Source organism: Bactrocera tryoni, chromosome 4 (assembly GCF_016617805.1).
Source record: "Bactrocera tryoni isolate S06 chromosome 4, CSIRO_BtryS06_freeze2, whole genome shotgun sequence".
NCBI classification, from domain to species: domain Eukaryota; kingdom Metazoa; phylum Arthropoda; class Insecta; order Diptera; family Tephritidae; genus Bactrocera; species Bactrocera tryoni.
In genome coordinates, this window is record NC_052502.1 from 65,387,076 (window position 1) to 65,410,089 (window position 23,014).

The following is a 23,014-nucleotide window of genomic DNA, read 5'->3' on the forward strand; positions in this document are numbered from 1 at the left end:
ATTCTGGGCACACAAAAGCAATTGCGGATAGACACACTTATTTCGCTTACGGTTGTGCGCGTCAAGCTATTAATTGAAAAAACACCACGAGGCGCGCACTGTATGCCAAAATTTCATGCAAATTCGGACTGCTGCCCATATTGGTAAACCACGTATTACCTAGTTTTGACAGGTGGTACACATGCAATCAAAGCAAAATGTTGATAATTGGTTTCATAAAGTACTCTTATGATTTCAAATACATAAGCACATAATAAAAAATAAATGAGCGCTGCCACCTGTTTTGAAAAAAAAAATGCAAAATGGATATCAAACTGTTGGAATTTTAGGAAAACTAGCAAATAAGTAAATATATTTTTAGCAGTGTTGCCACTTGTTTGGAAATTCTAAGTTAAGAAAGATGTTAAAAAAGGTATACAAATCGAATCTCATGTTTAATAGCTGTAAGCAAACCTAACTCTAGTAATTTTTTAGGAGAGTTGCCAGCAGTTTGAAATTTTGAAATTAATAAGAAATACATGCATTAATTATTAGATTATGTGTATTAAACTAAAAACATTGAAAATAAAAAAAGACATTTTTAGTGGAGTTGCCAGCTGTTTGAAACATTTAAATCAATTAGAAATACTTGAAAGAATTATGATATCATGGTTCTCAAACTGAATTTTGTTTTATGAATACCTTAACACCTGCCTAACATTAAAAGCATTTTCTGAGAAGAATTCTTTATTTTTTTTATGAGAGTTGCCAGCAGTTTTAAAATTTTAAATCAATTAAAAATAGCTATATGTAAGTATTAATAAATTTTGGGTATCAAATATGACGGTATATTAATATTGAAACTATTTTTTGAAGAGAGATTTTTAGTTTTGTTTTTAAAAGAGTTGCCAGCAGTTTTAAATTTCTAAATCAATAGGAAATACATGAAGGAATTATTAGATTATAGCTAACAAACTAAAGGTTTTTCAAAAAATCCTAGTATTAAAAGTACTTTCTGAAGAGAAATTTTTTCATACTTTTAGTAGAGTTGCCAGCTGTTTGAAATTTTTAAAATTATAAGAAACACGTGCAATAATTATTATATTTTGAGTATTCAGCTGAAAGTGTTTAGTGTTAAACAAATTAGTGTTAAACAAATTTTGTGTAGAGGGCTGCCAGCTATTTAATGTTTAAAAATTTTTTTTAATTAACAAAAATGTTACAAAAAAATAAGTATGTATGGGAATCGCTGAAAAAACATAGAACACATTTAAAAAGCTTACAATGGATATTATTTTTTGTTGCTTTTTACGTTTAAGATAAAGTTAATCAAAAAAATGTTATTAATAATTTAAAAAACGTTGTTATGGTAAAAATTAGTGTTTTAGTGTTTGAAAAAAATAAAAAAAATTTTTTAAAAAAGAAAAAAACATTTAATATTTTTTTTTAAGTTTTTAATATTAAAATTTTTTTTTTAGAAAAAAGTTGAAGCTTGTCCAAAAACTCTTTTAATAATTAAAAAAAAAATGTTGTTATGGCAAATTTTTTTTTAGAAAAAATTTCTATTAAAAATTTTACAATAACATCATTTTTTTAAATTAAGTTTTACTAAGTTTTGTTTTTCGAAACTAATGTTTACGTAAATAAAATCAGCTCAGTTGTTGCTCTTGTCAACTTTTTAGTAAAGTGTTTGGTTTTTAAACTCAACTTTTTACCAAAAAAATTTATTTTGGGGTAGTTTGAAACATGCAATATAAAACAAGGACGGTAACAAGTTTTGTATCAATGGATTTAAAACTGTGATTGTTGTTGCAAATATTTTAGTAAATACATTTTTTTCAACAAAAAAAAAAGTTTTTCTTAAAAAGAATAAAATTTCTTTCAAAATTTATGAAAACTTACAATGGATATTATTTTGTGTTGAGAGTTACCAACTGTTGCAATATTTTAATATAATAAATTTGGTCGCATCAAGCAACTTACGCCATTTACATACGTACATATGTAAGAAAACTAGACCTCCTTTGACAAAATATTTAAAAGTAAGGTTGCCACCTATTTCGATTTTAATTACATAAAATTAGAAAAAAACTGTTTGTTACAAAATTTCTAATTGTAAGAAATGGTTCTGCCGGAAATTTTTTCGAAAAGAGTTGCCACCTGTTCGAAAAGGTTGTCAACAAATTAAGAGCTAAAATATATGCAGACTTTTCTTTATCTCATGAAGAAGTTAATGCCGTCAGATTGTGTGTTTTACAGTATTTTAAATATTTACTCTCACTGAACTCGGCTTAAACTATTTGCTTAGCATTAAGTAGCACAAATTAATTGTACCACCCAAACTCACTAAAATCTAATTTTCTTCTTTTCTTTCAGGTGAGTTTCTGCAAAAATACAATTACATTTACATTTGCGAATGCCTTTCACGAGTTCAACCGCCGTAAGTCATTATTTGTATATTTAACCCCACGAAAGTCCCGCTTACAAAGTCTCTTATGCGCAGGAGTCATCAAATGTAACGGTAACAATCTGGCCTGCGCAATAAATTCAAATTAATTTCAATTAAACACGCACGAAATTACAAAGCGCAAGCGTAAACAACAATTAGATATAAGCTTGTAGATAAAAAGAAGAGTTCTTCGGCAGAAAGTGAGCAGAGACACGCAAATCGTTGCAGACAACTGTTGACTGGTTGACTAAAAGACACAGTGAAGCCGTCAGAACCCACATTCTACTAAGCGCTATACTAGCTACTAGTGTTGGTGTTGTTGTGGTGCCCAGACATTGGCACAATTTTCGCATGTCAATTGGACATTTGGTGAAATTCACCAATTACCAAGTGGTGGCTTGCCATTTGACCAAGTGTAGCTCGGGCGACACAATTCAACCGTTAAACGTGCCTGCATACAACCATTGTGCAGTCATTTGTGCTACATATAAGAACATACATGCTGACATAAGTATGTATTTAGATAGACAATTGTTGCACTCAGAGCTGCTTGGGTCGCCCGAAAGGCCACAAAGTCGAGAATTAATTGATATCGTGCAAAAATTCTATATCTCCAAACTTTTTTTTGCTTTTACACTCTTTTTGCAAATGGCATACTCACACATATGTACCTATGTATGCAGAGGTGACATGTTTTATGACAATTGCCATCTGCTGACACTTGTGTTGACATTTTGCATTAGCAGTTATCACGTGACGACTCTACTTGCCTTTTTATTGTGAATCCTACTGCAACTGGTGAGAGTAAGTGTTGGGAGAAATGCCGAGAAAATTGTGAACATACCGGGGTGGACGTTCAAATAGGCATAAAACTGACACAAATGACACACTTGTCACATGTTTTGTGTCTCATTATTGTTATTGTTATTCTTAGTATTACGCATACATAAGTTTTAGATCATATTTTGGGGAATTACATGTCGAAAAAGTTGAGGCCTCGCATAAAAAATTATTATTTCAAGGTTATTTCATGAAAGGTCTCAACTATTTTGCCTTTATACTACCCAAAATATATATTTCTTTTTACAAATCATGCAAATGAGGTACAAATAGAACAAGAAAAAATGTTTTCATTTATGACAGTCGATTTGACTTATACCAGTTGACAAATGATTGACGATTGGACAAACTTTAGAAATCTATTTCCAGTTTTCCCAATTTATACCGAATTATTTAATTTATACCAGTTGATTGTTTAATTCAAGAAACTTTGATTGTGATATATTGAAATCGCTTGCACAGCTAAGAAGGTATTATACCGGTTGAAATTAGATTCGACAAATTTTGAAAACCTATTTTAAACAGTATAACCGCTTGCCAATCTACATCTTAAGGATTATATCAGTTTTTTTTTTAATTTATACCAGTTGACTGTTCGATTCAACATAATTTGTAGAGTGGCGTAAAGCTTTTTACAGCGATATAACCGCTAGCCACGTCATCTATGTAATTATACCAGTTTGTTTAATGTATACCAGTTGACTGTTCGATTCGTTAAACTTTGGAAAGCGGTGAAAGCCTTTTTCAAAGCGGCATAACCGCGCGCCAATATATAACTTTGTGATTATACCATTTTATTTTATTTATACCATTTTTTTGCTTGAGCGAGATAGCGCTCTTAAAGCGAAGTCAATAAGCTGTTATTAAAATTTTTAATATAAGTTTACAGTTACGTTAAAAAAGTTCTATAATAATGCTTCAGTGCATAATACAAATATAAGAAAATATCGGAAAGAACATTATGTATGCGTTTTTCCAATGTCATCCTTAACACAAATGACGTTAAAAAGGAACTTGCAACATTGAGACTCAAAGAGATCATTTCTGGAAAAATATCGGACAATCTCGCGTAAGTTACCGTCCAAATAAAGATGAATATATATACTTGTATAGAACTATATAGATGATATCATATAGATGGTATCATGAAATGCTAGTTTCAACTTCATCGGATCATTCCCTTCAAGAACTGCAAAATATACTACCATAGTTTAGCTTAAATAGACTATCAACTATTTTATCGTCTTCGTGCTACTACACTGTTGCCTTCATTTAGGGTGTGTGAACAAAAAAAGTGACATAATGATATCAAAATATACTATTGAACGTTAGATGTTTAATTTAAGCCCTTACAGACCTCGAAATGTAGATCTATATAAACCCTTATCTTTCCTACTTCAAGTAAATAGAAAAATTATAAACGATGAAATGCTGAAGATTGGAGCTGGTTATGCTTCAAACGCTTTTTGACCTAGTTTTTCAACTATAGAATTTATACTAAAGAGTTTTTTGTAACCTGTGGAAGAACTAGGTTGCATCATCTTAAGGAACCGGAAACATAACAAAGAAGACTATTGAAGATTACAACTTTTATTTAGCATCTCACTCTGCATTCAATAGCAAGATAACCCCTTCGACCTTCATAAAAAGTAAGAACCAATAATAACTGACAAGTGAAAGTGCCAATTCGCGAACTCAATTTAATTAGTCTACTATTTGAATTTTATGCTGAAAGAAATTAAAATGTTTATGAAAAATACGACTAAAATTGGTTGAATTACTTTTAAGCCACTGGACCATTTTCAAAAAAAAAAATTATAAGTTGAAAAAACACCCTTCAAAGGGTATTTCCTTGATCGTGAATGGATCTGATGAACGTATATAACTGACACTCTGAAGATACTAAAAGAACGCATTGGTCCCATTCTGCCAATTTAGTTATCGGAAGCTCTATGTAAAGCTGGCATCAACGACGTCATAATGCACCGTACCTCAAATCAATGAATTGGCCTTCAAAATGTCACTGCAAACATCGGTTTGGTCCAGTACGCTTCTTCTGCTTACAGACTTCAAGAGAAAAATGGGTACATAAACATTAAAGGAGAGTAAAGAAAAAATGTTGGTGTCTGAGACCGACTATTTTGAAGTAAATATTTCCCTTACCATAAAAATGGTCTCACTCGAAGGTCACTTTAACCGCCACATCGCTCTCGATGTCAGTTTAATAATTAATAAAATCGAATTTTGATACCGTCAAAATCTAAATTTTGATACATACGGTACAATGTCAAAATTATACTATAGAGTTTACTATAGAGCAAGTTTGACGCATTGACTAGGAGACAAAGTTGGCCAAAACTTCTAATTAAAAAATGTGTGTTAATTGTTTAGTAAACCAATGCTTTACTAAAAAACAGGAAGACAACAAGAACAATTCTACCAAAACAAACATTCTTTCGAAACTGAAATTAAATGTCAAATAGAGCTCAATTGTTGTGGTTGTAAAATGTTTAAGAAAGAAAATTTTACTAAAAAAATCGGGTACGCTTGGAACATACCTTTAAGATAAAGTTAATCAAAAAAATGTTATTAATAATTTAAAAAATTTTGTTATGCTAAATTTTTCAGTTAAAGTTTGTTTTACCAAAAAAAATTTTAGAAACAAAATTGAGTGTTTATTTTTAGAAAAAAAAATTGAAAAAAAAAATTTTTTTTGGAAAAAAAATTAGAAAAAAATTTTTAGAAAAAAATTTTTGGTAAAAAATTTAGAAAAAAAAATTTTAGAAAAAAAATTTTTAGAAAAATTTTAGAAAGAATTTTCGAAAAAAAAATTTTCTTTTTTGAAAAAAAAAAATTTTATTTTTGATTTTTTTCAACTTTAGCGTTGAGTTGTTTAGTCGAAGAGACCGAAACCCGATATATTTTTTTTAAGCTTTTTTTTAAACTTGTCCCAAAATTGGTATACTAATTTAAAAAAAAAAATGGTGTTATGGCAAATTTTTTTTAGAAAAACTTTTTACTAAAAAATTTACAATAACATCATTTTTTTAAATTAACTTTTACCAAAATTTTTTTTTTGAAACAAATGTATGTATACATAATTTTTTTCAGCTCAGTTGTTGCTCTTGTCAACTTTTTAGTAAAGATTTTGTTTTTTAAACTCAACTTTTTACTAACAAAATTTATTTTGGGGTAGTTTGAAACATGCAATATAAAACAAGTTTTTGTATAAATGGATTTAAAAATGTGATTGTTGTTGCAAATATTTTAGTAAATAAATGTTTTTCTACAAAAAAAAAGTTTTTCTTAAAAAGAATATAATTTCCTTCAAAATTCATAAAAACTTTCAGGTTTATCACAATTGTTGTTGTTGTAATTTTTTTTTTAGTTAAGAAATTTCTCAATTGTTTTTACTAAAAAAATTTAACCTAAAACAGAATTCCTGCGAAAGTCATAAAAGAGCTCAATGCTGTTTTATAAGTAATCAATAAACTCATAATTTCCGTTTAAATGCAACACAGCGGAACACAGCTGCTCAGGTAGCGTATTTAACGCCCTCTCGTCGCACACACACATACATGCATGCAGTTAATGCCGCTATTTTATGCCCCAGGCGTCATTATGGAAGTGTTTGCCCGAGCTTGAGCATTTTGCAATAAATCTGCACTAATGCCATTCTAATATTAATTAAAATAATTAATGTGACTTCCAAGCGATCACGAGACGGCCCTTTGTTGTTTTATTTATGTTTGTATTAGAGTGTGCCTGTGTGTGTTTTATTAGATGCCACTTCGATAAAGATTAAATAATAATTTCTTATTGTACAGGCAAATTCCTATATACATACATACATACACCTGTAGAAATTATTGTACATATGTATGTATGTGTGTGTGTGTGTTTGTTACGCGACAAAATGGCACGCGCTAATATCCTTTCATTATTATGCACCCTAAAGCATAAATACTTGCGCATAAATATATTTTAAGCGCCCACAATAAATGCCTGCACAGCGCTGCCGGCGTCGCAGCCACAGAGAAAGGCAACAACATTTGCAATTGTCACCATGGAAAACTCAACAGAATTATGTAGGCGTATTGTTTGCCTAAAACTATGCATAGCTTCCGGTTTATTTGGCAGCTAGTAGGGGGCATACACTAAAATGTTTGCATGTATGTATGTGTATGTGGGCGCCAAACCTTTCGTGAAGGCGTTAAGCCGCATATGAGCAATAGACAACCGCTATTTAATTGATTGTATTTATTGGCACGCACACATACACTCTCGCATGCATAATTTAATGTATTACTCATTGTTGTGGTTGTTGTTATTTTCATGCTTTCACTGGTGTTGGTGACACAAATGTGAGCCTTTAATGTTTAATGAGCTATAGTTAGGCATTTCACATACATACATACATACTTAAATATGTATGTATCTTACAACATATGCACATAACGGTACAGACACGCAAATTCTCGCACATGCACACCCACACAGACACAACTCCGAAGTGGTGGGTGCAGAAATTGGCTGGCGACAAGCAATTAATTTGCCCAAGTTAGCGTCAAATGTACAGTAACGGCGTAAGGCAGCACCGTTATGTAGCAGCAAGTGCTAAATTCTTTATATACATACATACATATAATCCAACTCACATATATTTTCATAAACTTGGCTGCGAGTTTGCTCGCATTTGAAGCCGAAGCGCCGTTTAACATTCAATTATTGTTTGCGTGCCAATAAATTTGTACACTTTTTGTTGCTGTCAACGCTAATATTTACGGTGGTTTTAGGATATTGGAGCGGATGATAATTTAGAATAACAGTATACGCGATAGGCTCGGGTGGCACGAAATACTAGTTGACTTGATTCGAAGCCTATATTTCTGTATAAAATTTGTGCTATACATTTTATTTGAATATTTTTATTTTGAAACAGCTGGCAACTCTTCTCAAAAATATTTGCAATAGCAGACTTTCACGAAGTTGTGTAATTTGATAGCCATATTTTAAAATTTTATTTATTATAATAATCTAATTTGATCTTAAATCGTATGATATGGCAGCACTGCACTGCAAAAATTTCAATTGTAAGCCTTTATTAATCTCTTTATTTCGATACCCGTAAAGTGATACTAAATTTATCTTACACTTTTTTGAAGTGGTGGCAACGCTGCAAAGATTTTTCAACTGATATGGCAACCCTGCCAAAAAATTCAATTAGAAGCCTATATTAATCTCTTTATTTCGATACCCGTAAAATTATACTAAATTTATCTAACACTTTTTTGAAGTGGTGGCAACGCTGAAAAGATTTTTCAACTGATATGGCAACCCTGCTAAAAAAAATTCAATTAGAAGCCTTTATTAATCTCTTTAGTTCGATACCCGTAAAGTGATAATATGTATATTATACATTTCTAAATATGGCAACTCTCCACAAAAATAATTTCAATGTAAAGCTGGCAACCTTTAGCAAAAATCTTTACAACAGCTATCTTTTTCAAACTTTTTTAATTTAATTCGTAATAAAAAATAATATAAAGTAATAATACTTTTACCTTAAAATGTAAAAAAAATTTTGAAATGGTGGTAACGCTAAAAGATTTTTCAACTGCAAGCATTCTTTGAATTATTATATTGTATTAAATCAATTATATTAACAAATGAGAATATATTATAAATTTCCAAATATGGCAACTCTCCACAAAAATAATTTCAATGTAAAGCTGGCAACCTTTTGCAAAATATTTACAACAGCAAGCTTTTTTCATTTTATTTTATTAATGTCTTTAGTTTGATACCCATAAAGTAATATTAGTTTTATCCTAATAATTTAAAAAAAAAATTTTAAATGGTGGCAACGCTAAACGACTTTTCAACTGCAAGCATTCTTCTTTAATTTGAGGAATTATTTTGTAGTAAATCAATAATATGTATTACCAATCGAAAATATATTATATAGTTTAAAATATGGCAACTCTCCACAAAAATAATTTCAATATTTTATTTTGAAAAATTCTAATTGTAACCCTATCCAAAATATTTGTATTTATTATCAATCCTTAGATTTCTGAAAACTATGTAGTTGATAATATTTCGGTAATACTAAATACAAGTTTTTTATTATTATTTCTTTTTCAATATTTATTTTGAAAGGGTGGCAACACCACTCAAAGAAATTTCGCTATCGTACGCTTAATTGAAATCACTTCATTAATCTTTTTGGTCTACTAATTTGACACAGGTGGCAAGCTTCATTCCTTTTTGGCCTTTTGTACTACCGTGCCTAAGGAAATTCTTCTTGAAAAAAATGCAAATAGCTAATTGGCAATTTTAGCCACTGATTTAAAGCTCAATTCTCTTTTTTTTATTTTCCATAAATTATTTAAAAATAAAAATATTAATAAATAAATAATACAATTTATTTGTTTAACTAATTTTATTATGAAATTGGCTGTAGACGGTCCCTAAGGGTAAACAAAAAATTCGCACTCATAACAAATAAAGCTTTTACTCAAAAGCTTCGCACTTTAGTTTTATTACAAGTTTGCACCGACAAAGCAAACTCATTTGTGGAACCTAAACGAGTGCAAAGCAACAAAACATGCGGCAGATATTTGGAAAATGACATAGCATAGTGAGTGAAAGGAAAATGCCAGAACAAGTATCGGCCGCTACAACAATGATAAAGCACTCAAATCAAATTGCCGGGTTTTGGATGCTATTCACAGAGAGACAATGTTAGAAAATATGCTCAAGAGTATACTCAATAGTATTGCAGAGCGCAGAGCCTCCACAATTTGTGTGAGCACCGAATTGTTGAACTCGTTACTACGAAGAGCCACTTGCTGTGGAAGCTAAAGCTAACTGGGTGGCACACGAGTAAGATGCAGCGAGACGCCAAGACGCGACCAAAACAAATACAAATTAAATTTTGAAATTGCAGCAAACCGGCAAAGTAAAAAGAAATAATGAAGAGTGGGGGTGTTCGGCAGCGAGCTTACAAAAAACGAATGTACTGCAACTAACAGTTATGTGTGTGCAAATATTAGCTCTTGCAAATAAGCTATTAAAATAAACTTTAATGTTTGCTGGCAACAAGCGGTGGCAAGCAGTTTGAAGCCGGTCTAACTTCGTTTTATTTTGTGTTTTTTAACCACAAAGGCTGCGTTCGTCTGTCCGCATGCATTTCGTTTAAATTCCTAAACATTCGTGTCTTGTTAAGCTACATTTAACTAATGATCTAGTCTAATTTTTCGTGAAAGTAATTAAAATCTATTAATAGATATAAATGAGATACATAATCTTAAGTGTAAATGAGTTTAGTTAGGGCATAGTACAGTAGGTGTCTGAAATATACGTACAAAACCTTGTAATCGTTATAACATTCGAGCTCCAGCATTTTTTACATACACCTTAATATCAGTTTAAGTAAAGCTCTCTAGAAGAATTAAAAAAGCTCTCTTAAAGTATGGTAATTTTCATCGTGATTTTGATGAAAGCAAAATAAATAAGAGGGAAATGTGAGCGAAAGCTCTTAATGTGAAGTCCTTCAGATGTTTTTTGCTTTTAAAATACGGTTTCAAAACTACTAGGAAGCTCTCTAGGGTCGAAGAAAGTTATTCGGTCAGTTACTTTTTAAGTATATCAAAATTTCTTTGACTTCTGTATATAAAACTTCGAACTAGAGCTTTCGATTATTAGGACTTTGAAAAAGAAGACGCGTCGCACTAACGCTATAAAGTAGTACTAAGCCATCACTTATACATGGATATAACTCAACGTTCTACTTACTTGTAATATTTATCGCAATCAGCAAGCAATGAAAAGCCCTCAGCTTATTTCGTCCATAAAAGGTTAGGTTTGGTCATGTCATACATAAACTTCAAGAGCGACTTTATGTGTAACTTTATTGCTTTATCTACTGCCATTGAAATGCGAAACTGCCTGAAATCTAAGGCGAGTTCCAAGCTGAACAGAAGCATAGGTGTTCCAGCGTCTCTCTCATGCCTGCTTACACTATACACTTTCTCCATGTATCTTCGTTAAAAGTGCTCACTCCGACTCGCTCTGACCCGCTCGACTGGCATAGTCATATGTGACCTTTCACTAGGCGGTTGTTAGCCTGCAGTCCTTTCAAGACCGTTTGAGTATAAAGCATTCGTGTTTGTTTCGGAGCTCTGTACATGATCCTGCATTTCTTTAAGGCTTCCTCTCAGCCTGCTCCGTCTGTCAGCTCTTACGAAAATACCATTATTTATCGTTTTTAGCGACTTGCGTATTTCCTGAACTGGTTTGGTAGTCAGCCAATGTCACTTTTGGAGATCTCATCAGCTATTTCGTTTTCCAGATTAATGTGCGGCCTGCAAGTCAATATATGTATGTGCAGACGCTTTTTAGCAGCCAGTACACGGATTGTTGTCTCCCTTCTTAAAAAGCCTTTCTCTGACGTTATTTGATGTGAGTTTATTGCCCTATTTGCCGGCTGGCTATCAATGTAGGAGTATATATTACTCGACCATGAAAAATTTTCTCAAGAAAAGTCCATTCCTCATTTCATTTTTTAGAGTTCAGAAAATTTTTATAGGAACCTTGCCTTGAACGAATAACAATTCTCTATAAGGCCGACCTTCCTCTTATTTTCAGAAGTCATAAAAAAACGCTTATTAAACATTTGTTCCTTTCTTAAATACAGTCTTCTTTCAATTAGTCTCTCCTAATTAAATATAGATCTAAGGTTGAACATTACCTTAGACCTATAAGTCTTGAAGTTTGCCTTTGCCATATATCATTATCTTATCTTTCAATTAACGCCTAACTCCATTCTTTATAATTTCTACTAAGAGTACTGTAGTAGAGAGTAAAAGAGAGGGAAAACCTCAAGAAATTCGAAAACGTTATTGAACGCCATGTCAATAAAATTGTACAAGTAAACAACTGGCATGACGGTTTGACATTATTTTTGACAGCTGTCAGTTGTTGTCAGCAGTTTGTAAGCAGTTTTAATGCACACACTGTACTCACAAACATTTTTATATACTTAAATACAGTTACTTAGTGCAGTTATTTTGTGTACGCTAACCTCTAAGTGTTATTGCACCCAAAAGCTAGCCGGCAATTGAAGCGTTTTAAGCTGTTAAGCTTTCCAAGCGATTTGATGCGTGTTTCTTATTTCTTATTAAACTTTTAATTCTTCTGCCAGCTAATACTGGCATCACTTTTTTGTTGCTTTTTTCAATTTTTTCTAATTTCCTCTTGTCTATTTCTGCGCTCTCAACTGTGGAATTGAATGGCGCGTATCCAGTAGCGGGTCCAAGCGATATCAAAAGTCTCAGTGTCGATCTTTACTTGTTGTTTTTGCTGCCTGTTACTTTTATTGCTGCTATTAATTGCTGCTATATTTGTTTTTGTTGTAGTTTTACATATAAAGTACGCTTGTGGCGCATGTTTGCCAGCTTGCCGCTTTTGGCTGCGGCGATGCGTCATAATTTTCTTCAAAAACTACATACATGTACACGCTGTTATTATTTGTATCTGACAGATACCACAGATACTTTACAGCATACGAATGAATTATAAAATAATGAAAAAAAGAAAACTTGAAATGGCAAAGCAAATTTTTATTTCTTTTATTTGCTACGCCTCAATTGTGGCAAATAAGGAGCGAAAGCATTGTGAAAAGGCGAAAAAGTCATCGAAAACACAAACGTACAATAATCTTACAAATATGCCAAGCATTAAGAATCATGTCAGTTGTTTGCGGTTACATTCTGTTTTGCTCGCTTTCTGGCAGCTTTGCGTTGCCTTCGTTTTGTTTACTTTTCATTTGTAATTTGCTTTACTGGCTTGCTTGCTTTATGCGGCTTGCGATCACGCTAGTGCAACCGCACAGTGGGTCGTATGAAATAATTTATGCTGAAAAACTTTTTTAAACAAATTGATTATTTAAATTTTTGAAAATTAAAAATTAAAATTATTTTTGCATAAAAATTAAATTACTACAAAATTAATAAATTTTTAACAGGAATTAGTTTCGAAAATTAAAAACAAAATTAAACAAGAAAAAACGTTAACTTCGGCTGCACCGAAGCTTATATACCCTTCACAGGTGCATTTCTTTTAGTAACTATGTGTTCAGTTTGCATGGCAGCTACATGCTATAGTTAACCGATATGACCAATTTCTTTGGAAATTACGTTGTTGCCTTAGAAAATAATCTGTACCAAATATGGTGAAGATATATTGTCAAATGTGAAAGTTTTCCATATAAGAACTTGATTCCGATCGTTCAGTTTATATGGCAGCTATATGTTATAGTGATCCGATCCGTTCCGACAAATGAGCAGCTTCTTGAAGAGAAAATGACGTTTGCATAATTTCAAAAGGATATCTTCAAAACTGAGGGACTAGTTCGTATATATGCAGACGGACGGACGGACAGACAGACAGACAGACGGACATGGTTAAATCGACTCAGCTCAACATACTGATCATTTATATGTATACTTTATAGGGTCTCCGACGCTTCTTTCTGGGTGTTACAAACATCGTGACAAACTTAATATACCCTGTTCAGGGTATAAAAAACGTAGCTGTTAATTTGCCTTTTCTGAAGAACAATGGTTTCGTTTACAGCTGTTTGTACGCAGCGTGAAATGTCGTCCCACACTTAAAACCTTCATTGTGTTTGTTGACGTTCCTTTTATGCTGCACAGAGCCGGGGGCGTATCTTCACTGCAACAACATAGTGGTCCAAGTCAGCGCTAGGACCTCGGAGCATACGCGCGTCTAAAACACTACAGACGTGTCTTCCGTCTATCACAAAATGATCGTCCTGGTTGGTAACTTTTCGATCTGGAGCCAGCCAGGTAGCTTGATGAATTATCCTGTACTGGAATATAAATATCAGCCTCAACTTATTTGGTGATGTTTCATCTTGGAGGCTGAATTTACCGAATTTGACTTCGTGACGGGCGCAGCTCTCATAAGTGCGCTCCAAGCGCTCACAGAAGACAACTTTGGTTACAAAGTTCTTTTCTTCCGTCGGGGCTTGGGCGCAAATCAGCGATATGTTGAAGAAGTTAGCTTTGATGCGGTTTGTTGCTAAACGATTATCCACCGGGGTGAATGCCAGGTCTAGAGCCACCACGAATCCTACACCGAATTTGCGCTCCTTCATATGGCTACTATAGTACATGCCACAAGGACTTACTCGTTCCAGTCCTTGTCCCTTCCATCGCACTTCTTGGACGGCTGTGATGTCAGTTACAAGCCATTACACTTACTAGGACATCTAAAACACTCGTCCCCATTAGATATATCGATCTGAAATTTTGCACACGTCTTTTTCCTCCCTCTAAAGTGAACCATCAAAATTAAGTTCTTGTATGAGAACTCCTCTTTGGGGGAAGGGTATTTTAGTTAGGTGCCACCATTTATAATTGAAAATTTCTACACACTTCTCTATGCAAGCGACACACTGTACCACCGACTATGTAGCTGCGCAGCCTGCCGACCACAGCGTGACAACGCGCCACCGCCGTCTGCTGTGACCATGCTGTTCACCCATAAGGCCCCACACTTTTTAGCGCATTTTTATTATTATTTCACATTTTGAACTTTTTGATGGCTTTGGCGGCAGCAATGAGCGCAGCTGTTCGACGTTGCCTAAGATCCGATCAAAATCCAAATGGGCAAGATATACAGATATTTGCGCAAATAAAGCACTAACTAGCCTGGCGACCAGCAGCAGCCAACAATCATTACCGCCGACAAGTAGTGAGGAGCCAACCAGCGAGTACTGCGGTTAGATTGAGAAGCGCTGATAAATGTTGTAGCGAACGCGGAGTTACAGATGAAAAGGCGCAATTGGAATTAAATTGTCAGGGATAAACAAAGCCGCGCGCCAGTCGAAGCTATTTTTCGTATTTTTGTATGTTGCTAGGTACACGTACTTGTAAGCGGCAGTGTATTTTGGGGTCAAAGTATTTTACATTGCACAGGCGATAATTGTATTGTTGTCTGTTTGCTTGTTTACGAAAATAAGTGTGGCTCAACTGTAAATGACAGCATTATTATCCTGTCAAAATACGCCAAATTCGGCTAAGCGATTTGTTAAGTTGCACAATTATTGACTATTTGACGAAAATATTGCGGCAAGCGTGGGCGCCAATGGCGGATATGAAGCTGGTGGCGCATTGTTAGGCATTGTTGGGAAGTGCAGAGTTTTAATATGTCTTTATTATTATGAAATAAAATTGATATTCATAGAATGCAATAAATTTTTTTTTAAATTTAAAAACCAATTTTTCTTTTAATTAAAAAAAAAAAATAAAATAATAGTTTTCACTTTTTAATTTAATTTTTTACTTTAATTTTCAATCGTTTTACATATAATTTCAACATTTTTTTCAATACTAGGAGACCAAATATTGACGTTATGTATCTTAATTTTTCTTTTCTAATCTTCAATGATGTTAATTTTTAACGAAACTCGAAATTCCTTCAAATATTCTCAAGCTCGGTACGTTAATGGCAAATTCGCGCTCAATCCTACTTGAAGAATAAGTATGCCTGGTGGACTTGTGGAATGGTTCTATACCCGTTTGAAGAGCAAAAAAAATTCAATTTTTGGAATGGATCGATTTTATGTTTCTGAATTTAGAGGGATTCTGCTATGTACCAGAAAATTAAATAAGTTACCCGGTAGAATAGTTAAAATATTATAAAAAAGCACGTCGAAGGCGCCATACTAATACCGATAAGTGCTACTTCTACTAGGTCTACTAAATCTGAGATTTCGAAGTTTTTTGTTTTTTGAACTTGTGGAACTGTTACTAAAAAATCAAAAATTCGTTTTTTTCTGGAATACAGCACGACAAACTTAGGGAGGTTCTGTTATGCGGTTCATAGAGTCTCCATTTTTACGGTCTTGAGTAATATTTCTAATAAGGGTCGAGATCGCTGGCTACTAAATCTGGGAATACAAAGCTTTTGGTTTGTTGAACTTGTGGAACGGTAACTAAGCCTACTTTCAGAGCAACAAAATTCATTTTTTTTTATCAGAAAATAGGCTCACAAGCTTCATTTTGATTTATTTCTTCTAAGATATGAAATCTCTGGCTACTAAGTTTGGGAATTCAAAGTTTTTTATTTGTTGAACTTGTGGAACAGTAATTAAACCCACATGAAGAGCTGAAAATTCGGTTTTTATGTTCAGAATTAAAGTAAAATAAAAAGTGGGTCAGAGGCTCCATGATGATAATGATATTGTTCTTACTATTATCTACGAAAGTTTGAGATCTTTGATTACGAAATCTGAAAATAAAAAACTATTTTTTTGTTGAACTTGTGAAACAGTAACTAAATCCACTCCAAGAGAGAAAAAAAATGTTTTTTAGGGCACCAGAAAGCGGATCATGGCATCCATTTTAATGCAGTTGAGTAATAATTCTGCTAAGGTAGTAGATCACTGACTAATAAATCTTCCAATAATTTTTTTTTTTTATTGTTCAATATTTTCTATCAATAATATACAATTTTGAGCTTTTTTCAATACAAACAAAATATTTGACCCAATTACTGCACCCATCAAAAAAATCTTCGTTACATTTAGATATGCTATGATATCGGCATGACATGTAAACATAAATAAATGCTTATATCGATACATATTTATGTATAAACATATGTTTGTTGCGGTCTTCGAGCTTTGAAATGCTAAAAGACACACCCACATCGCTGGATATACTATAGGTATGCATACATATGTATGTAGATAAATAAATTGAGTTACATACATATAAATACACATCAAGTTATGTAGACTTTCATGTGTACATACATTTACCTATACATATACACTGCCATATACCCAAATATCCATCAAACCAGCACAATTTAAGTTCGATTGAGCAAGCAGGCCATAACCGCTGCACTAAATTGTCAAGTAAAATATGCGTAAGTATATATACATACATATGTACATATATCTATATTTATATACACGTATGTATGTATATTCCGCATACCATTAAACCGAAAAGAACGCCCACATGCCGCACTACTCGTCTACTATCGGCCAGCAGATAAGCAGCGAAGTAGTACAACAATGATATGCGACAGATACGCGAATGTAAACAGCGATAATGAAAGCCCAATCGAAAGTGCCACGACACTACTATTAATGATATGGAGACTGAATCACTCATTTATACATAAGTGTATAGCAGATAAATTGCCCGGTTGCAGCAATTAAAACTTGTCTTTTATGTCGCACATACTCTTCACCATTAACTGCATACTTTGCCACACTTTGTTGCTATTTGTTCTTGTTATTGTAGTTCTTTGTCACTATCGCTTTGTTCTGAAATTAGCGATAATCATTAAAAGGCAATTGGATAATAAAATACGTAAGAAAACTAGCACAAGTGACTATGAACTCTTATAGTATGTCTATATACATGTGTATATCCTAAAGAAATACATACATATGTATGTACATAAGTACAAGCGAAAAATGTATTATATAAAAAATAAGTTATGAACGGTGTATAATAATAATAACATATTTATAGTTATAAATAAATAAATTATTACGATGACGAAGGTCCCCACGTTTTTTTAATCCTTTTATCATACTTTTTCTCTTTAGATACACCAATTAAGTCAATCACAGCCAATGCAAGTTTTTGTCATTTACATGTCTAATTTAGTATTCGTGATAGAAAGTTCTCAATTACCATCTTTCCATGTCACTGTCGTATACTTTTTAATAGTTATTAGGAAAATATGAACTCTTGAAACACTTTTTGTAAAATTAATGTATGAACCATATGAGAAGTGAAGATATGCGATGAACGAATGACAATAATAACATTCGCCTTAAAGTAGATTCTGAATTTGGCAGATTGCTCTTCCAAATAATTAATCACATAGTACTTTGGACAAAATTTTAAACAAGCAAACTTTGGCTGTACTGCTTCTCATTAAATCAATCGAAAACTTCTGTTGATGGTTTGAATATAAAAGCAAAAAGTTATATTGAAAATTTTGTTCATAAATTAATGACGACAGATACTAATTTGATGATAAACTTACCTTAACTAATATAATTTTGTAAATTTGTAATATTTAGCTGAGATTCCAAAGTATTGATTGTCATAATACCTTCATAAATATTATCTGCTAGCCAAAAGTTCGAAATAAATCGTTTAATTTCTTATTTATTGTGTTTTTGGTCCTAATTCTACTTTACTCTTAGTCCAGTCCAAGAAGCAGATCTGTATTGTTCTAGCTGAACATTTATTTTATTTTGTAGGTATTGAGACATTTCTCATAGATAACTATTACTATAATTACTATTCGATAGTTATCTACATTTTGTCTCAATCCTAATTATATTTCCTGAAAAAAATAAATATAGATATCCATTATTAAGGATCCAAAAATGTGTAAAACAATTATTACGGCCTTCTTATTAATTTAATGGTTTTGTTTTTCACTTAATCAACACCAAGCTGGCCGATATTTTGACCTTTTGAAGAGCATCAAAGCAAAGCAAATTATTATAAAGTATCGATGGGAACAGTAGTTGAATACAGTTTTTGCCTAGTGAGTGTACAACTACAACAAAGTGTTAGCCAATTCTTGCCATGTTTCTTCAAATTCTTGGAACCCAGGATAATACACACGATTTTCATTGTCGAGTGAAATCGTGTCCGATATCTCTTTATAGTGGAACTCGTTATCAATAGAAAAAACGATGGCCTTATTCTTATTCAGGTCGTCCCAAAATTAATGCAAGATTTAAATTTGCCGTAACTTATGTAGTGTTGATAATCCAAAAGCTTCGTATCGTACACACGTCGAAAACACTGGAGAGACACGTCTCCGTCCATCATAACATAATCGATCTGCTTGGACAGATAACCATATTTCGGAACCCGTCGAAGTCAATCAGCCTCAGCCCATTTGGGGATATGCCATTACGATGGCTGAATTTACCGACCGTTATACCAAAGATACCTTCTTTGCTCAGCCTAGCGTTAAAGTCGCCAAGCACGATTTCGACATAACGCCGGGGGCAACACTCATAGGTAGATAGAAGCTCATAGATCTTTGGTCACATCGTCCTTCTCTTCCGTCGGGGCGTTGGCGCAAATCAGCGATAGATTGAAGAACTTCGCTTTGATACGGATTGTGACTAGACGTTCATCCACCGAGGTGAATGCCAGGACTCGGCGACAGAGTGTCTCTCTCACCACGAATCAAACACCGAACTTTTGCTTTCTATAGCCACTGTAGTAAATGCCACAAGGACCTACTCATCTCAGTCCTTTGACCCGATGATGTCAGCTTTTACTCCTACGACGATATCAACCAGCTGGGCAGCGGCACCTTCCCAATCAATGGACTGGACGTTCCAGGTGTATTCCCTTAAATCGTATTCCTTAACACGTTTGCAGTGGTCGCCATCAAAAGTTGGGTCTCTCGTCCGAGAAAATTTTATAGCTACTACAACAAAAAATTAGTAAAAAGTTCATTTTCTAGGTAATTCGTTTTAAAAAAGCTTTCACTGGACTGTTATAAGATTCCACTGAGCTTTCCCAAAAAAACCTGAAAAGAAGCTTTACTTTAAAATTTAATTATTTATAGAGAGTAAAATATGTCTTCAAAACTAAATTTTTAATATTTTTTGTTTCTCGGCTAAAAGTTAATAGTAGTTAAAGACCAGTGTTGAATTGCGGTGTTAGAGATTTAAGTTGACCACACTTCATTTTATTTTTCATTTACTCTTGTATTATTCGCTCAAGTCTTATATCTGTAACTAGGCTTCAGGGCTTCGCAAAAATTCAACTACTACTCGCTCATCGCACGCAACCATCATCCACCTGTAATTTTATGTTTAAGCAACCACTAATCGCATGCGACTTTATCGGTACTACTCTTCGACCGGCAAAGTCGCATGCTATCTTCCACAATGCATAAGCTTTCGATGAGCATAAATCGCTGGATCATAGCGCTTGACATCAGCCACCACCGACAACACAGCTAGATATGTATAAACAACCGCTGAGAGATACTTATGCTCGCAGATACTTCGGTGCTCAGATACACCACTTCAATACAATCCAAAGCAAAGCAACACGAATGCTTGGCAAACAAACGACAGAGCGCAGAGACAGTGGTTGAGTACCGAAACCGGCCGCCTGTCGTTTTGGTGGAGAGAAGGTCGCTTTGGTGCGGCGTTTGTGGGGGTGTGGTGCTGTCTGGCACTTTAGCTTTGCTCTGGTGGCTGTTTGGCCGGCACGGCGTGGCGCGCTGCTCGTGTGTGCGAAACTTTGCTATCGTGCGCTCAGTTGTCTTTTAGATTCCACACGTATCGGTCATACACAACGGTTAATCGCGCGCGTTTATCAAAGAAAATTTTAGAATTTTTGAAGTCTGTTGTTAAAAAATAAAACAAATAACAGAAATATGAAGTTATAAATTACTTTTTTGCAAAAAGTATTTCTGCATTGTTGTTGCTTGGCTGTAAATTTGAAAATTTAAAATAACAAACAGCCGAAACGACTGCTTTGAGCAGACGCTCGTGAGGCAGCGGCAGCCGACAACTGTCAAAGTGGCTAAATGATACCAAAAATAAACAAACAACAACAAAAATAGCAATAACAATAGGTAAACAAATAACAGACGGCAAATTATAACAAAACAACAACGAAGCTAAAAGCGTCGTGCAGAGTCGTAGGCAAAGCAAGCCAAGCGTAGCGCGTCGAAACGGAGCGAATCGTGTGTTGAGGCTGTGCGAGTGCTTCGAATTTCAACAAAAATTTTGAAATAAGAATTTAAAAAAAAATGACTTAACTAGTTTTCGAAAAAAATTTAAGTGCAAAATTCCATAAGTAGCGGAAACGGATATTGCGTGCTGTACTGTGTCTATTTTATTACAAAAAAATAACAACAACAACACATGTGTTCAGTGTCTGCGCTTAAATATACAACTCGAAAATAACCACAAATGCGGTAAAATTTGCTAGAAATTAGCAAAGCAAAGCACATACATATGTACATACATATGTGCATGATTCTGGACAGCCAGTCACTGTCTGTTCTGCAGCCATAACAACAAAGTGTACGCGCCAGTGTTTGTATGTGTGCTGAAAAAGCAAAAACGAAATTAAGCGATAAAGTGAAGCAACGTGAGGCAAACAGAAAACGCCGAAAAATTCGAAGGCAGCAAAAACACAAATAAAACAACAACAAATATTTGAAGCTAAAACAACAATTACAAAAGTGTCAAATAAAGCATTGGCGCTATTTGTGTGGGTATGTGTGCGCCGCAATTGCGTAAAAAATTTGTTTGAATTATTTTGAAGTGTTTTTTGTTTGATTTTCGTTTTTGTTTGTGGAAAAATATGTCGAAAATGCCGGTATTTGCTCAATTGTTTACACAAAATATGATTAAGTTTCATTTCTCCGTATATATTTGCGTTTTGTTTATATTAATTTGGTGCAAGCAATAATTTTGTGTGTCTAATTAGGATAGTGAAATGCCTTTTGATAAGTTTTGTTTGCTTAAAAAATATAATATCATTTGTAGTAGCTTTACTGCATATAATTAAAATAAATTTAATAAAAATCCAGTGAAGCTCTGCGTACTTAAAATATGAAATTACGGAAAATAATTTTATAAATATTTCTGCAATAAGATTAAAAATTTTCATTTATAAATACAATATTTAAAAATACATTTGTTCAAATTACAATTAGGAAATTACTATTTTGGCAATTAATTTGATTTTTTTCGAATTTGATTTAACTTTAATGATGAAATTAATGAAGAAACACTTGAAAAATATATAAAGAAGCACGGAATAAATTATTTAAAATAATATTTACAATAAAATAATTTTAATTAACTTAAGTTTCAAAATTATTGTTCAAAAATTCAAATAAAAACTAGCTTTCAAATAAATAGCATTTTAAATAAAACCAATAAAATCGCACAATTAATCGCCAGAATAATCTGGAAATTATTGGAAAACAACATCAAATAAAAGTTCACTAAATTAAATGAAATTTAATTTTCAAAATATGCATCGAAAATAAATTTATTGAAATAAAAATAAAGAAACTAAAAATAAATGGAAATATTTAGAAAATTGTATTTTAGGTATAATAAATACAAATGAAAACTGTTTTATTAAAAACAAATAAATAAAAAATTGTGTTGCCAAACTTAAAACCAAACCTTTTTTTTTAATTAAATAATATAATATAATATATAAATTAAAATAAAAAATTATAAATTAAATAAACAAAAACAATTTTACATAAAAAAGTATTTGGAACACAAAAAAATAAATACGCTAAATAAATACAAATAAAATTAGTATTATTAGAAACAAAATTAAAAGAGAGTGAAAATATCAAAAAAAATTACATATTTAATTTTTTGTAATTGAGTTGTCAAACTATAAATCAATACTATTTTATTTAAATACGAATAAAGGGGGAAAAATAAAAAATGTAAATAAAAAAAAAATAATTTTTTAAAATAATAAAAATTAATAAATTAAATTAAAAAAACATTTTTCTTAAAAAGTAATATATTTTAAAGGTGAACAAAATAAAATAAAAATATTATATTGAAATATATGTATATAAAAATATTATTTTATACAGAAAGTAATATTGTGGAATTACAAAAAAATATTTTCAATACTTTTAAAATATTTT

General features: G+C 32.6%; 1 protein-coding gene across 2 annotated transcripts in view; it reads left to right on the top strand.

The window, feature by feature from the left end:
• Positions 1 to 23,014, top strand: part of LOC120773381 (protein sprint) — a 389,939-nt gene that overhangs the window by 148,968 nt on the left and 217,957 nt on the right. The window contains exon 1 of one of the 2 annotated variants that reach the window (XM_040102209.1): positions 20,809 to 21,601. The exons of the other annotated variant lie outside the window; for it this stretch is intronic. The gene's annotated coding sequence lies outside the window, so the exon portion shown is untranslated. Of the gene's footprint in view, positions 1 to 20,808; positions 21,602 to 23,014 lie in introns of those variants that run through there. 2 annotated transcript variants of the gene reach the window in all.